General features: G+C 33.2%; 1 protein-coding gene across 1 annotated transcript in view; it reads left to right on the top strand.

The window, feature by feature from the left end:
• Window positions 1-4,187: 4,187 nt before the first annotated feature.
• LOC123715133 overlaps window positions 4,188-17,204 on the top strand; it is a 32,188-nt gene continuing 19,171 nt past the window's right edge. The window contains exon 1 of the mRNA XM_045669985.1: window positions 4,188-4,452. The gene's annotated coding sequence lies outside the window, so the exon portion shown is untranslated. The remainder of the gene's footprint in view (window positions 4,453-17,204) is intronic.

Raw genomic sequence — 17,204 nt, 5'->3', positions numbered from 1 at the left:
GAAAGAAGTAACTTTCTGATATCTTTAAAAGAGCACAATAACGCATATTGAGATTTAGCTAAATTTATCAAATTTTCTTGAGAGCTTTGTTGCTGAGAATAACGTTTATCGTGGTTTTTATGTGTTGTCTCCATACATTTGAATTTTTAAAAACGTATAACTCCCTAGAGCTTTACCTTAATCAAAACTCATAGAACAAAAGTTGTGTAAAATGGATGCCGTAAAATAGCTATGTACCTACAAATGAATAATTGAAATCGAAGTCACATTTTATAAATCCCTAAGTCCTTTACGACCTTATATCAGCCAACTGTGCGCCGCGAGGTATCACTTTAAAAATCTAACCTACGCCCTGATGCCTAGGCGAGGTTGCCAATCTTTTAATAGCGACAACAACATATAAGTACGGCAACGCCGCAAACGTATAACATACGACTCATAAAGATTTATTGAATAATTATTTAAAAACAAAAGAGACCCAACAATGACGTAGTATATTGCAACAATACTTACGTCCATATACTGGTCAATACAATCTTAATAAATTTTCTCTTATTTTGAATTGTTATATTCTTACATAATTATGAAGTAAATTATATATTAGCGGACGCTTAGCGGATCCATGAAGCTTCTTCGAACCAAAATGTCCCCTCGGGAGTTGTGTGATGCGATATTGCGGGCTAGAGTACGACAAAATTGCATTGATCTGGTTACCGCTGAGCCTTCTTAAGTTTTCACGTCATAATTTTAATAAAATAATATGATCACTTGAAAATGGCTACTGTCTCCATGAACGTACACCAAATACAATTATTTACACAATTGTATTGTCTTTGGTTCGATAAACCAATAGCTGTCAGAATTTAGAATATAACATGTTTCATCAAAGTTACTTCAAAATAGTTAAATCGTTTGTAAATATAACATTGAGGTTTTAATAAGTGTTATTCTAAATTATTTTGGTTTTTGTTATTATTACGTACATTCAATGTCTAGCTTTAAAAGAACTTTTCACGTATATCAAGAGAACGTTGATAATAGGGGGTCCAACGAAAAACACATTGGAATTCTGGAATGGGCTATTTAACCAGATTTTAAAAATTATATTATTTTTATGATATACAATTATTATACTTTTTTCTGTTAAGGCTTTTAAAAATTAACTTAACTTAACTTCTTTAAAAAAATAAAAATTTTGGTTAGATTAGGTTCAGTATGCTCCGACAGTTATATTCTACAATCCATAGGGTGAGTGGGGGGAAGATTAAACGGTTTTTTGATGAAATGAGTAGTGTTGTGTTTGAGCCTCTTGTAGAACAATAAATATTATATCAATATCAATAACATATTGTTAAATCGATTCCAAATTAGAGAAAATCATTAAATAAATAAAAAATGCGACTACAAAACAAGGTAAAGATGAAAACGTGACGGGGTAAGATTGAATTTTTCCTAAAATCGTTAAAATTTATGTAAGATGTCTACGGTTTTAAGTCCATTGGTTTTTGTGAAAAGTCACATCTTACTTTAATGAAAAAATTCCTTTATTTAACAAAGATACAGCTAGTTGTTTTTTTTATATATATATCAATCTTACCCCAACGGGGAAAATTGAAACAAACGTTCTCAAAATAAATAAAATTTAGGGGGTATATTTTTTCGAATTGGTCTAACGGCCGTTAAAACAGCGATATTTTCTTTGCCTGTGCCATGTTCCAGAGATTTTCACGACGAGGATTCTTTCGACTGCGATGTTTAAGCGATTGAGGTTTTTTTCAGATAAAGTCCATGACGCTTATAGAATTTAACCAAGCTGGTCCTGTAACACCGTTCTTAAATGGGTTAACATAGCGGTCCACGAGAAATATACTTCTTTTCTAGATAGTCCAAAACCCCAGTTTTTCCAAAACTTTAAGGGTATTTGCTAATCAATGATTTCATGGCGAACTTTTCGCGATGCGTAGCGATGGGAATTTGATAAATATTAGCTGCTCCAAATGTCAGCTTTTTCTATGGCCTTTTGGATGTGTATGGATCTTTTTGCCACATCGTCTTGAGTATAACATGTTGCATAATTAATGAGACATTACTTAGGCACTTGTATTACACTTGTAATACAAGTGCCGTCTGATATTGATGGATAATATCAATGGCCTCAGATTTCTGTATCTTTTTCATGATCATTGGTTAATCTAATAGGCAAGTAGGTGATCAGCCTTCTGTGCCTGACACACGCCGTCGACTTTTTGGGTCTAAGTCAATCCGGTTTCCTCACGATGTTTTCCTTCACCGTTCGAGCTAATGTTAAATGCGCACATAGAAAGAAAATCCATTTTCACATGTGCACAGCCGGGGATCGAACCTACGACTTCTGAGATAAGAGTCGCAAGCTGTAGCCACTAAGCCAACACTGCTCCATGATGGATACCTTTTTATTTAATTACAAAACGAAAATTTTGTTTTACGAAAGAATCATGACGCAGAAATTCACGCACTCCGCGCACTCTGGGTAGCTAACTTTGACTGTTGTTAGGAACGTTAGAATGTGCGGTCTTAACATCAGCACTATAAAAAATACGTTAAAATTGGTGTTATAGATTTGTTGTCTTACCCCAATTTCCATCTTGCCCCCACTTAACTTATTTTAATTCATTTGATTGTACAGTGTATTGTGTTATATTAGCATACTTGCATTATTGAATCAGTCAACGCTTATTCAAGCTCCATTTTTATGTAGGAACCTTAGGAGAAATAAGAGAAATAATCTCTTAAATGTAGCCAAGACGATTTTATAAACACGAACTATAAATATTTATAGTAAAAGAGGTTTGTTTTGTTTTAGTGATACTAAACATTATTTACACGAATATGTACTAAATAGCAAATCTACAATAACACTTTAAACATACTCCAAAGGAATCTTTATTATTTTAAAATAGTTACATATTTACCTGTCATTTTAATATTTAATTCAACAACATTTGAACAGAAATTCCTACTTTTTAATTAAAACATTTTAGTTCGTAGCACCAAAATACTGTGTAATACACATGGTGATATGAATAAATTATGAAGGCAGCTAACGACTTTCCATATTATGTTGAACAAGTATAAGCGACCATAAGAATGAGACATAAACTTTATCTACTTGAGCAATAAACTTTATTTAATTGAGCAATAAACTTTATTAAATTGAGATATAAACATTATAAAATTGGAATTTAACTTTATTAACTTGAGCAATTAACTTTATTAAATTGAGCAATAAACTTTATTAAATTGAGATATAAACTTTATTCAATAGAGCAATAAACTTTATTAAATTGAGATATAAACTTTATCAACTTGAGAAATAAACTTTATTAAATTAAGCAATAAACTTTATTGAATTGACATATAAACTTTATCAGCTTGAGATATAAACTTTATTAAATTGAGCAATAAACTTTATTACATTGAGATATAAACTTGATAAAATTTTGAAATAAAGCTTTTTAAATAGAAATATAAACTTTATGAACCTGAGATAAAAACTTTAACAGCGATACAGCGGCGTAACAATAGGATGGCAGGGCTGGCAAATGCCCCAGGTCCCCGAGCCAAGAGGGCCACTGCCCATGAGGCCGCGATCTCCATTTTTATTTATTTACTTCATTGTAAATGTACGTAGGTTTCCTCACGTTTCCTTAAGCGAATAGATGATGAATGCATTGAGATATTATGCTCTATGGAGGAATTCAATACGCATTGGGCTAGCGTGGGAACTACAAACCATTCCGTCTGGCCTTAGATTAGGATTTATTTTGTGGCAGTAGTGGGTATATACAACGTGTAATAGAGTACGCTGAAAATCTCGAAATCTATTAAAATTAAACTTAGTACAACGGGCCGCAGATCGTATAGTTACGCCACGCATAAGCGAAACTTTTAACAGGTAATTTTATGTAGTAAACATTTTGTAATTGTAAACTATTTGCGTATTAATCGTATGAAACCTTAAATAAAAAACTATTATACTCAAAACAGTATTTTAATACAACTACTAACCGAATAAGGCGAATAAATATTGAAATATAGGGCACCACAGTTTTCTACTTGTCAAGTTCACTGAAATTATTGTTATGACAACTGTCACTGTCACTTTAGCAACGCTGCGCTTGCCGCTTTCATACTTCATAATTCTGTATTTCGAAGTTTTGCAAAGTTGAAAGTTATATCTAGGTACTAAGAGTGGTAAAAAGTCTTTATTATCGTAGATAATTCATTTGTAATATCATTTCAGCGAATTGGCTAGGTGGCTAATTCAAGGACTAAAGACACCTTATGAAACCAGTCGACTTTTTGTGTGAATATTAAATTAACAACGTTAAATTAGAATTGTGTTTAACTTGTGAAAGTTTTGTAAATCGTGTGTTTTGCCAGCATTGACATAAACGACGTGAGACAACCTGGGTAAATATTTTCCTTAATCATTAATACTAAAATTATGCTACTTGCAAATGTCATTTTCTTCTTTAAATTTATGTATAATATGATGGTAACACAAATTGAGAAAACGATAATGTACAGCAAGGTTTTTCTAGTAGTAAATTATAAAAACATTTAGAACTATTTTAGTAAACAAGTATATTTTTAATCATAGAATATAAATATATAACTTAAACAATATACTCTTCAAACTATTAAACAATGAGAGGATTTGTTAGTTGACCTAAAAATTATAGCATCTTAGTTTTGTCAAAAGATGTTTTATATCAAATTATTCACTATAAATCATCATTACATGCTAAATATAAACATAGATAGGTGTATAGTTACTGTATGCAATAGGCAGCCTTATTCTAAAAGGCGATATTAGGCAACTACTTTACAGATACTCAACAAAAATCTTAACATGAGAGTAAAAATGCTGAACACATAAAAAATAGCATTGAAAGCAGTAATGAAGAAAATTAATTACAAAATTATGATAGTTCATAGTAGTTAGGATTATGTTAGATACTAGCATTATATTTCTTTATTATGGTCATTGAAAATTATTTACTAAATATTATGAAACCCAAAAACTTACATTATATAATATGTTATATACGAGCTACAGTTATTCATAAAAGTAGAAAGAGAAGAAGTTTTAAGAAATTTAATATAGAACCAGAAAATGAACTAATTTAAAATATTATAATTATTTTATAACCATAGACCATTATTATAATTACCATACCAATTATACCTTAACTGTGTATCGAACATACAGATTTATCAAACAAGGAAAAATATCCTAGCCTATAGATATAGGTAGGGTATACATTTAACAAATTAAACATGAACATTAAACATGTTATTTCCTTATAAATTTTAAGATCATTATTTTGGTTATCTAACATGACAAAATATCATGCGGTTAACTGAATTGAAAGAATAAACATGAACAAGTAAATTTTTTTCATCAATAATTGTAGCAATATCTAGGTAATTAAGATACTACTTTCTAAAAAAAAGTTTAGTTTTGTGTTTTTAATTTGCTATACTATCAATATAATACCAAAAAGTTATTAAACTATTCCTAACAAAAAACTTAAGTGTTTTTCTGCCAGTCCAGAGATTATAAGCACTTGACATGACTCATAACTCATAAGTTTGAGTGCATTGCATTTAGATTGTAAAAACTGCACCTGTATAGCAAGCATTGTTGTACAGATGACAGCTTAGATCTTGATAGGTCTATATTCAATGGTTATCAATATCATAGTGACTGCTGTATATTAGCTACGCAGTGAATTAATTAAAATTAATGTTGTATCCAGGTCAATGTAATTAACCTAACTAATTAACATTATCATAAACCAATAAACAAACTATTAATCTAAATTATATGGCAGGGTATTAAGTTGTATTTTTAGCACTTAAAAGCCATGCCATGCTGCTTACACACATTGTGAAACACACAAAACAAAAAACCTGTCTATTAAAAAGAGTGGCGGTGAGTTTATTGCCAGTTCTCTTCCGTTCTACGCCCTTGATTTAAGAACTGGAAGTAAATATAAAGTTAGAAGCATTTAATGTATATTTCTGTTTTTGATGTCCATAAGTGTACATTGTTACCTATATGAATAAATGATTTTTGACCAACGTTAAATGGTGGTTACAAGTTTCATAATTTTCTAGACTATGTATGTTTTAATTATATTATTTGTGTCTCTTTGTTGTACATATTCCGGAAGCAATCTGTTTCTTTCTTTTATATATGATTATGGAACATTGGGACATAGTGGCCAAATTAAGTTTTGTTGTTATATTTAGTGTTGGAATTACAACATGCTACTACTGCAGTTACAAGGTTAAACACCATGACAAATAAAATATTATTGTGTCACACTTTTTACATTCCATCCAAAATCGATTCTAGTTTTAAACCATTTTTATGTCGCGACCCACGGAAAAGTTAAGCAAAATCGTGTTTGCGACCACGTCAGTATAAAATTATAATAATATGTATATGGCGCGCTTATTTATCAGATATACCTACGAATCTATGGTGGCTTTGAAAACTAAATACAGAAATCTTCTGTTATCCACGTAGAGACGTATTGTCTACTTGTACAGTCTGCTGTAATGTTTTGTTTTGCTTTATATCTTATTTTTTGTGGATATATTTTGTCGAACGAGTTATTTGGGTTTATTAAATGGGTATACTTGATCATGATATGATTTTCCTTTAGCGAGACCGGTTACGCGATGTCGTCATTATTTTTTGCATTGCAACTAATAAAGGCAGGCTCTTCTAGATTCTTTACTTTTTAAAAGAACGAGAACTTCGGTATGTATGTTTATTGTCTGTGGTCAACGTGTACTACACGTAACGAATAGGCTTAATACATTCTTTATGTATTTCGTCATGTAGAGTGCGTTTCAGCAGCAGCGGGATAGTTACGTAAATGTGTCGCGTTGTAGTACGTTCAAAAAGGTTTTACTTACATTTACATTAATATGTATATATAAACTCTTTTGCAAAAAAAAATAACACCGAAGAAAATTTACGTTCTGTCAATTTTAGTTAAATTAAATAAAAATGAAATTAATCGCATAAATACGTGTAAAGTGAATTCTGGCAATGATTTTATAATTTTATAATCCAAAAATATACCATCTAAGGACTTCGATTTTAGTTAAATTAAATGACATTTAACTGTCTGACGTAGTCTGTATATGTACTTATAATTTTTAATTACTTTAAAATCGATGTATAAATGGTCGGCCATAAAGAAACGAAGATTTTAATAACAAACCTCTTGGCAAAATCACAGCTTGCATCCGTTTTTTTCCAAAATAGTTTATTTTGATTTATTTTATACATATACCCGTGGATTTGTTATGACTTATGAAGACCTTGTAACAGTAGGTATTCACTAACGTGGCGTAAATGCATTATGGCGAGTAGCCCCGTGACTGCTTGCGTGGAGGGTTATGTACTTGGTCTTTGTGCATGTCTGATTGGTATAGATTGTTGTGAAACAATCATATTCGAACGAAACATGCCTTCATTAATTCTTTTCGTTGTTTAAACAGCGTTGTCTTTGAATTTCATGCAAAAATGAAAAACTTAAGGGCCTATACGGTCGCCAAGCTCCAAAAAAGGACATTGTTTCTTTCCACGTTTTGTCATCGTTTCTTGAAGTATGGCGAATGTAAAAAATATATGATGGAGTTGAGTAGCATTCAATTATGTATGTATTCATTTTGAAAAATCGATACACGATTTAAATAACTTCGCTCGATAGAAAAAAATCCAAACACAACAAGCCAATTATTGACTCTTTGAATTCATTTTATGACGAAAATGTATATAGAACATGACTTTGAAATTTACACGATAAATTTTCAGAAAAAAAATGATAAAATTATATTAATTTAATGTTTTATATAACCAATTGTTATTACGGGCCGGTGCGCCTCAGTGCTCCAGCTCTCCATGGCGTACCGCAGTCCACCACGAGACACTGACACAGAAATTCGTGCTGAAAGAAGGTTAATCGTATATATCTGGACCACACACAAGTTTATGCAGACTTAAAATACAGAAAGTCGCATATCTAGGACACGGTTTGCGTCATCATCGGTATGACTTGTTGCACAATGGAAAATTCAGGGCAAGAGACGGGCTGGTAGAAGAAAGAAGTCTTGGTTGCGGAACGTACGGGAGTAGACCGGGTTCACAACCGCCGAGGAGCTGTTTAGACTGGCGCAAGATATCCGGCAATTCAAGATGTTAACAGCCAACCGTTAGTAATAAAGCAAAGGCTTTAGTATGGGATGCTACTTGTGGACACGTTTGCCCCGTCTCATCTCCTTCGGACAAGCAAGAAAGCTGGGGTAAGAGTAGACAGAAAATAATGAACGGCACGAATATTACAGTCTTTCCTCCAACTTTGATTTTGGTCCCTTTGGAGTAGAGACTCTTGGGCCGTGGGGTTCAAGTGCACAGGAGCTAGAAGTTGACGCCTGGTAAATAGTACGTAACACTGAAAATGTTTCGAACTGGCAAGTTAGAAACATTGCTAATGAAAACTTTTTGAATTTCAATTTTAGAACTGGTAATTTTGCAGTAATTTGTCATTTGTTTTTGTGAATTGGCGGCAAATATAAAACGCTTGTTACACGTGAAAATGAAACTAACGCGAGAAAATTTACGGTCAATGATTTATTCTGACTTTCGTCTCACTCAACTTACTTGCTCAGCTTACTCAACGTTCCTCAAGTACCGGGGATCCCAGAGCTGGTCCTTTCCTAGCTCAACGAATACGAATCACAATACAGCGAGGAAATGCTACCAGCGTTACAGGTACACTGCCACAGGGACAAAACTTTTTAAATTTGTTCGAATTTTTTTTTAATAATTTTAATTATAGGTTAAGAAAATGGTAAATACAAATTATTCGTAGTAATAAAGTGACACCTGAAGAAGAATAGTTTATACATGTAATAAAGTCCCTTCTGGCTGATTTCTGGAAGACGATCGAGACAGCTGGAAAATAATTTTTAAGAATAACACACTCGCAAGCACTCTGGCATTGAGAGCGTCCATGGATATCACTTAACATCAGGTGAGCCTCCTGCCCGTTTGCACCCTGTTTTATAAATAAAATAAAGGTGATTTCATATGTTTATTAATATAAAGTATGTGTGACTTTATAGGGAAGTAAATAAGTGCAAATTACTTCGATCGTAAGTTTTCCTGTGTTAGAATTGACGTCAAGACAATTATGTGTTTGCGTTGGTGTTTGAATGATATTTATCCTTGTAAAACTTGACACAAAAATGTATACAATAAATAATCCAGTAAAGTATGAAACGAAAGAGCGGTGTTGGCCTAGTGGCTTCACGTGCGACTTTCATCTCTGAGGTCGTAGGTTTGATCCCCGGCTGTGTACCAATTCTTTCTATGTGCGCATTTTACATTCGCCCGAACCGACATGTCTTAGAATCAAATATTCGACGGTGTTTGTCTGGCACACGAGGCTGACCTACGCGCCACTGAGTTTTTTTTAAGTGTAAAAAGGTATACTACGTTGATGACGTCATTTTACTTCGTGCTTCGCTCACTCTAGTGAGTTTGTCCTGCCCTAGCCCACGCCGAGGTCCGAGTCTCGCAACGCGCTTGAGCTGGGCACGGTAAAACGCCGATTCCGCGCGATCTACGCTCGCCAAAACAGGGCAAAAGCGAGATTGCATGAAAAAAAAATCCGTTAATTATATAGTTAAAAAATGCCGCCCTCTTATATAAATTGGAACTAATACATACTAAGAACAAAGAAAACAAACTGTTATATTAGTATCTATAAGTGTAATACCATAGACAAGGTCAACACGAGAGTGTTATAGTCTGCCTTTCCCGGTCAGGACGCTGTCCGCTGATATAATGAGTTTTGTAATATATTCTCTGGTAGGTTGTGACGTGTCCACCGAGTGATTAATTGTAGTAGCAATATATAATATTGGTATGGTAATATTGTCACGTCAAAGGCTAATGTAGAATAACAAAGATAATAGAGTTTTAGTATTCTTTTCGACAAGCCTTTTAAGAAAAAATATGTTTTTGCCAAACTTAAGTCACGTCACTCTTAAAGCGTCTCCTGAGGGCTTTACACAGGTTTGGGCGGGTTAAAACATTTTTTTCAATGTGTTTTATTTAATATATAAATATTGTATAAGGTAACGAAGTGCGGATATCATAATAAATAAACAAATTTGTACTACTGATTCTGTTCTATATAAGCACGATAAATATGAACATGTGGATTGTATGTTGGTAATGTAATTGAATTGCAAATCGCGTTTACTGCAACATAGAACAGATACAATTGTGTACCTACACAATTTATTCATAATATGAAGACGGTAACCTACCCGTTATTTTAATGCTTCCAATATGAAGAAACTTATAATTCGACCGATCGTCTTTTGTTAATTGGCGCCAAAATTGAAAACCGAAATGTACCATGATGATGATTTTATTTTTTTTCGTAATGGGAAAGGCAAAGGACATTCGCCGAAATGTACCATTGACAGATTCTAAATTCAAATAATTTACTTCTTAAACTAAAAGTATTTATGGTCGGACTTCAGAGCATGTAATACTAGAATATACGTTTTGAATAATCTGTGTTTCTCGTATTTGTGTTATGTATTATTATTAGTCATACGAAACCACTGAAATTGACATTTGGTAACTTTTATTATGTAACAATAATGTACTAAAGCTAAATGATACGACTATGCATTGTTAGATGTACTTTTATTTATTCCGGACTCTTACAGCTGACCATGATTAGATATAACAGAAACTACTAAAAGTATATCCAAAGATATAGATATTAAAACTTAGGTAATACAAAATCAATAAAATTAATAAATTACATTTAACAAAGGATCCCGTATTGTGTGAGGGTTTGATGATTAAGCATATTTACGATTTGAAATATCATTTTTGGTAACTGTCTTGGCTGCATTATTGCTATCTAGCAATCATGGCAATCATATCAAGAGCCGCCATGAGTTCAGACTTACATATAGCTGACAAAAGCACCAATGTAAAAGTAACATGGGCAATAAACATTCTTTCCATTCAAAGAAGCTGGTTTGGATGGCATTTCAGGTCTCAGTGTTCTGAGCCTGCATCGCACATACCTCAGAAATAGAGGGAAGTCAAAATCATATTCCAAAACCAGGTAGAGAGGATCCAAGCAAAATCCTTTAGGGTCTAAATGCTTTGCCTGGAATCGAACCACTTGATAATCTTTCCTATACTGAGTATGAATATCAACACATATATATATATATATATATGTTCTAAAATACCCATGAATGTCACTCGTTCTAGAACCAGTTTGTGTATGTAGGTTGCCCATATTTTCCAATTACTGGGAATTTTGATACAATTTTAATAGTCTACTTAATGAATTTTTTCGTATCTTTATATATATATAATTCTACTGTACGTGTGTGTGGCACTGAACTCCTCTTAACGGCTGGGCCGATTTAGATGGTTTAGATTCACAAATCAGCCCGATAGATGACGCTGCAGTCAGTGCTTTCATACTTTGTTTGATATCTCTTGAATTGATATGTCATGCAGGACAGGGTCTGTTAAATCCGCGAGTTGTTAATATATGTTTTTAAATTAGTTTTAGTAGTAGCGTCAAACTAACTAAATCTCTTTTCATCACAGCGTAAACACAATTAGACAGAAAGAGACGAAACTATAATTAAGCGTAAATAAGATCATTTAGAGTATTACAAGAGAATAAATTCTTAATCAAATATATAAATTAAGCGATAAATGTTTGATTGATAACAACGTTTCATACAGTATCAACGCCCAAATTTTGGCCTTGACCTCTCACTTCCGCATCTTACATTAATATTTTTTCTTTATGGGAGAACCTTCTGTGCCTGGCACAGCAATTGGACTAAAGGGTAGGGCAGCATGAACAATAAGCCTAAGCCTGAAATACCTCTGACAAATAGCTGCCTCCACATTACTCTATCCTCAGATTATCTTGCATAGACCTATAATAGTCTTTATTTGGTCAGACCATAGGATAGGTGATCGACCCCAACTAGTCCTGCCATCACCTACCATTACCAACTTGTGGACTGTTTGGTTCTCTTCTGGCATATGGTATATAAATACATAGAAGCTATCTATAGATTTGGGAGAAAGAAGGAAAAGCTTTATTATACACCCAGTATATCAGGATATTTCGGTAAAATAAAGTGCACTAGTCCTCACACTATTATTCCCTGTGTCAAATGGAAGAGACTAGCTCCAAATTATTGTTAACTGTACTTAACAATAATTTCTCGGCTTTGTGAAAGTCTACATCATAGCAATTTGGATGTTGAGAGACTTTATAATTATTGTTGTTTTATAGTGTAATTTCGATTTAAGTTATTGTACTGAGTACAAAAGGCATTTAAAATTTAGTTTGAGATACGAAGTTTTGGTCTCATTGTGTTGTTTACGTTGGTTGAAACACTCAGTTTAATTAAGCGTAGCCCTAATTATAAGAACTTGTTAAAAAGTATGAAATATTGGTCTATGAAAGAAGTCGTGAAAGGTAACATCTCCAATCAAAACCTTACGTACGTCGAATAATGTCAATGCAGCGAGTAGATAAGACAGAAGATAACAATATCGGAAGTACTACCTCACGTTCTTAGACAAATGGTATTGAGGTTTCAGGTCGAAAAGTTTTTTTTTTTGCTTACCAAAACCGGTATTTTTGTGCACACCCGAAAAATAATATTACAATCTTCCTTTAAAACTAAAATATTCTTCTAATTTTATATACCTTAACCTTTGACGGTGTCTTATTAAAAACAATACGACACTAATGTATTTCATTTTTAATATGTAAGACCTTTTACCTAATTGGCAATTTGTCATCAATATTCATGGAAAAATGCAGAAGAACAACTTGTGAGAACCCCTTGAGTATCTTTGTTATCAATGATGTAAAAGTGAAATATATTATATCACTTTTATATTATTATAATAAATTATTATTATATCTTAAATATCCAGAATAATCTCAGCGTCGAATGCTTCGCATCAGCTGGATATCGTATATATGATGGGCAAAATGAAAGGCCACAGAAGGAAGAAGTCGTAGTTGCGTTGCGTTAGTGGGGCGGCATCGCATCCGCAATTGAGCTGTTTAACAATATCGGAAGTACTACCTCACGTTCTTAGACAAATGGTATTGGACTGAATATTTATACAAAAACTGGACGTGGACGTGGCCAGGTCGCCTAACCGAAGCGGTAAACGGTGAGGCCAACAAAGCGCTGGTTAGACGAATCATTGTATGGAAATATCGAAAAACAAAGTTGAATGGCATAACCTGGACGAGCCTTATTCGAGATGGGTTTTTTAGGGCTGAGTGACTCCAAGCTGATTGGTGGCAATAAAGACCCTTGATTTGAGAACTGGCAGTAAATGTAGAATTAGAAGCAAATATACATTAATTTTTTTTTACGTTCATAACATTTCATCGTCATTTATGTACATTGAACTTTGACTTTACACAATGTTTTATATAAGAAACCAATTGGTTTATCTGGAAAAATAAGTGACGACTATATTAGTTGACATTGAATATAGATTTATTACCTAATTTATTCATATAGGTAACACAATTACCTATATGAATAAATGATTTTTGACTTTGACATATCTAGCTCGTTTATCAGAATGCTCAATCTGTATATCGGTGAGATTTGGCTAAAACGCGTTCTTCTGAAAAGAAGGACCAAAGGGATTAGAGGTATTTAGAGGCTACGTGAATTTAAATTTAGTTTAAATGAAACGTATTGAGTAACGAAGGACAGTTTTTTATGGCATGACAGTGCACATTCCTAAATTCTAATGGAAAGTGAAAGTTTAATTTCAATATTCGATATTGTTCAAGTGGGAAATAAGCACTTGTATGTCATAAGTTCAAGCATTTCGATTAATGGAAGAGATAGTGCCGGTTACGACTTAGTAGGAGTATATTAAAATGTTATTCTATTATTTATGGTCGATTTTTAAAACTATCGATAGTGTCTATATATTTATATACCATATGCCAGAAGAGGACCTAATAGTCTCCATAAGTTAGTAAGAGAGCGTTCAAGTATTACGTAACGAATTTTGGGGTGGCGGGTCCTCTTGTAAAACGTTACGATGCGGGTTGGAGATTGAATTGCGCCTTATTGATAATATTATTTTCGAGTTTCCAGCACTTTACACCACATAATGGTAAGTTTTAGGTAGGGGTCACGAACCGTTTTACTATTGGATACAGAAAACGTTACGGTGCGTTTCATGGGGGGGGGTCTCCAAAAATTGTGTGTCGTAATACTTGAACGCTCCCTAATGGTATGTGATGGCAGGAGAAGTAGGGGTCGATCACCTATCCGATGGTCTGACCAAATAAAGAGAATTATGGGTCACAACATCCCTAATGCAAGATAGTCGAGATATAGACGCGACCTTCTATAATGAAGATTACGAAGAAAACGGAGATGTACAATTAGTAGCACGTAATGTCATGGAATATGCTGTGAAAAATCGGCATTTCAGGCTTACAGTTATTGTTCGTGCTGTCCAAACCTTTTGTCCAAATGCTTTGCCAGGCAGAGTAGGTTCTACTTGCCAATAAAGAAAAAATATTAATGTAAGACGCAGAATTGAGAGGTCAATGCCAAATGTCGGATATTTCATATATTTGATAAAGAATTTATTCTCTTGAAATACACTAAATGATCTTATTAACGCTTAATTTGGTTTCGTATTTTTCTGTCTAATTGTGTTTACGTTGTGATGAAAAGAGATAGATTTAGTTCGGTGCTATTGGACTTAAGAAAAAACAAACTAATGTTGCCGGTATCTATAATAAAAGTCCCTGCTAAATTAATTAAAATAGACACACGTGCTTAACGGATTGCATTTATAAAGGACGGAAATTACTGTTTTCGCAAGTCTTTAGGACGCCCGCTGGTCGTGTGTCGGTCGGTCGGTTAATGGTCCATATAAATTGAAACAAAGCAGCGGATCTGAAGAACCGAATGCTGCCTTTGGCTTTGCAGTTGCCTGGAAGAATTTATAAGCGACTTATTGGGTTTTACGTTATTATAAAAAACCTAAAATATGTTTATCAAAATTGACGTGAATTATCAAAAATGATCGTATTCCTACACGCCTTGATTGGTAATCGACTCGTGTGCAGAAAATGTTGTATATTTTAAAACGCTTGGAATTCCCCGATATACTTTATATTTGAGCCAGTCGGTGGTTTTAAATAGTGTGATTACAGAACGAGCGTAATTTTATATGTCAATGACTGTAAGAAAGTATATAGATTTGAGATAAATCAGTGGAGATACAGTCTAATATGTTTATTTATTTATTTACACTTCGTTACCATAATATACAAAATTATACATATAAAAACAAACAAGTAGGTTACATAGGTTATTAGGCAACCTTATCGCTAACAAGCGATTTCTTCCAGGTAACCCATTAGGGAACAATAAAAAAGAAGAAACACCTACAGAGGGTAAAGCACAAGAAGTGCATAATTAAACAACAAAAAAACTCAAAATAACATGTAACTATAACTTAATAAAATAAAGTAAAATGTAAAGGAAAAATATAAATAATAATATGTACAAACAAAAATGTAGATTGACTAACAATTAATATATATATAGGTAGTAGCTAATTACGAGGCAGAAAAAAATTATCAAAAAGAAGATTGTCTTTTATTAAAATAACTGACACATTTAAAGAAGACACTTTTTCAACGGATTGAAGTTATGTATTGTTATAAACTTACGTGGTCACGGTGACGCTGTAAAGCACGCGAAACTTACGTAAAATAATTATCAGTTTATAATAATACATAACTTCAAACCGTTGAAAAAGTGTTTTCTTTAAAAAAGAAGATTTTTATATAAATTTAAAGATTGAGCTCGTCTTATATCAACTTACAAGTAATCGTAAATGATAATTAAAATCCTATAAACTACTAGCGGACCTGACAGTCGTTGTCCCTTATGATATTTCAAGCGATTACGATATTTAAAAAAGTATGAAAATATCAACTGCAGCGTCATCTGCTGGGCTGATTTGTGAATCTAAACCATCCAGTGCTCCACCCAAACGCATACAAAAAACATCCAAGCCGTTTAAGGGGAGTTCAGTGACACAAACAGAAGAAAACCAGTATTTTTGTGCACACCCGAAAAATAATATTACAATCTTCCTTTAAAACTAAAATATTTTTCTAATTTTATATACCTAAACCTGTCGGTGTCGGTGTCTTATTAAAAACGATACGACACTTTTAATGTATTTCATTTTTAATATGTAAAACCTTTTACCTAATTGGCAATTTGTCTTCAATATTCATGGAAAAATGCATTTACCTTCTGATAGATCAACTTGTGAGAACCCCTTGTTTGTAAGATGTAAAAGTGAAATATATTATATCACTTTTGTCTTTATTATAATAAATTATTATTATATCTTAGATTATTATCTAGGTGTTGCTAATTGCCGTTATAAAAACTGCCCATGACATTATCTCTACCTTACGCCAGCAGCTGCGCACGCGCTGATTTTGTAGACTTCGTTTGGACAATAGTCATTGTTTAAGTCAATTTACATAAGGCATAATTACATCAACCTTCAGTCATAAGCGTAGTCCTGGAATGCGTGAATGTGGCTTCCCAACTGAGGTGTCTTCTTGAAGCCCAGAAAACTTTTGAGCTTCTGAAAGGTGTTAGGCTGGTTTAGTTAGCGGTCAGCGGACCGAATTGGCGTCTTAGTGCGGACACTGAGTCAACACTTCACCTAAAGCTTCAACAATTACACTATACCTAAAAGATTTTTAGTCTCGTTGATACAGTGCTGTGTTCGGTAGGGCTTAATTTTATTGACCGACAGAAAACTGAGGGGCAGATAAAATGCTTGTTTATCTTCTAAAGAACCCAGAAGATTTTACGCCTGTGTCGCTGTATCCATATTCTATAGTCGAGAGTTAATATTTATTAAGCGCTTCGAACGCTTAATTTTACAGGATTGTTTATTATCTTCAATATAATTATTTTTTAAATATTGAAGGATGGTAGGAAATTAACTTTTGATTTTATTATTT

Source organism: Pieris brassicae, chromosome 10 (assembly GCF_905147105.1).
Source record: "Pieris brassicae chromosome 10, ilPieBrab1.1, whole genome shotgun sequence".
NCBI lineage: Eukaryota > Metazoa > Arthropoda > Insecta > Lepidoptera > Pieridae > Pieris > Pieris brassicae.
The sequence above is the reverse complement of the archived record's forward strand: the minus strand, read 5'-3'. Positions and strand labels throughout refer to the sequence as shown.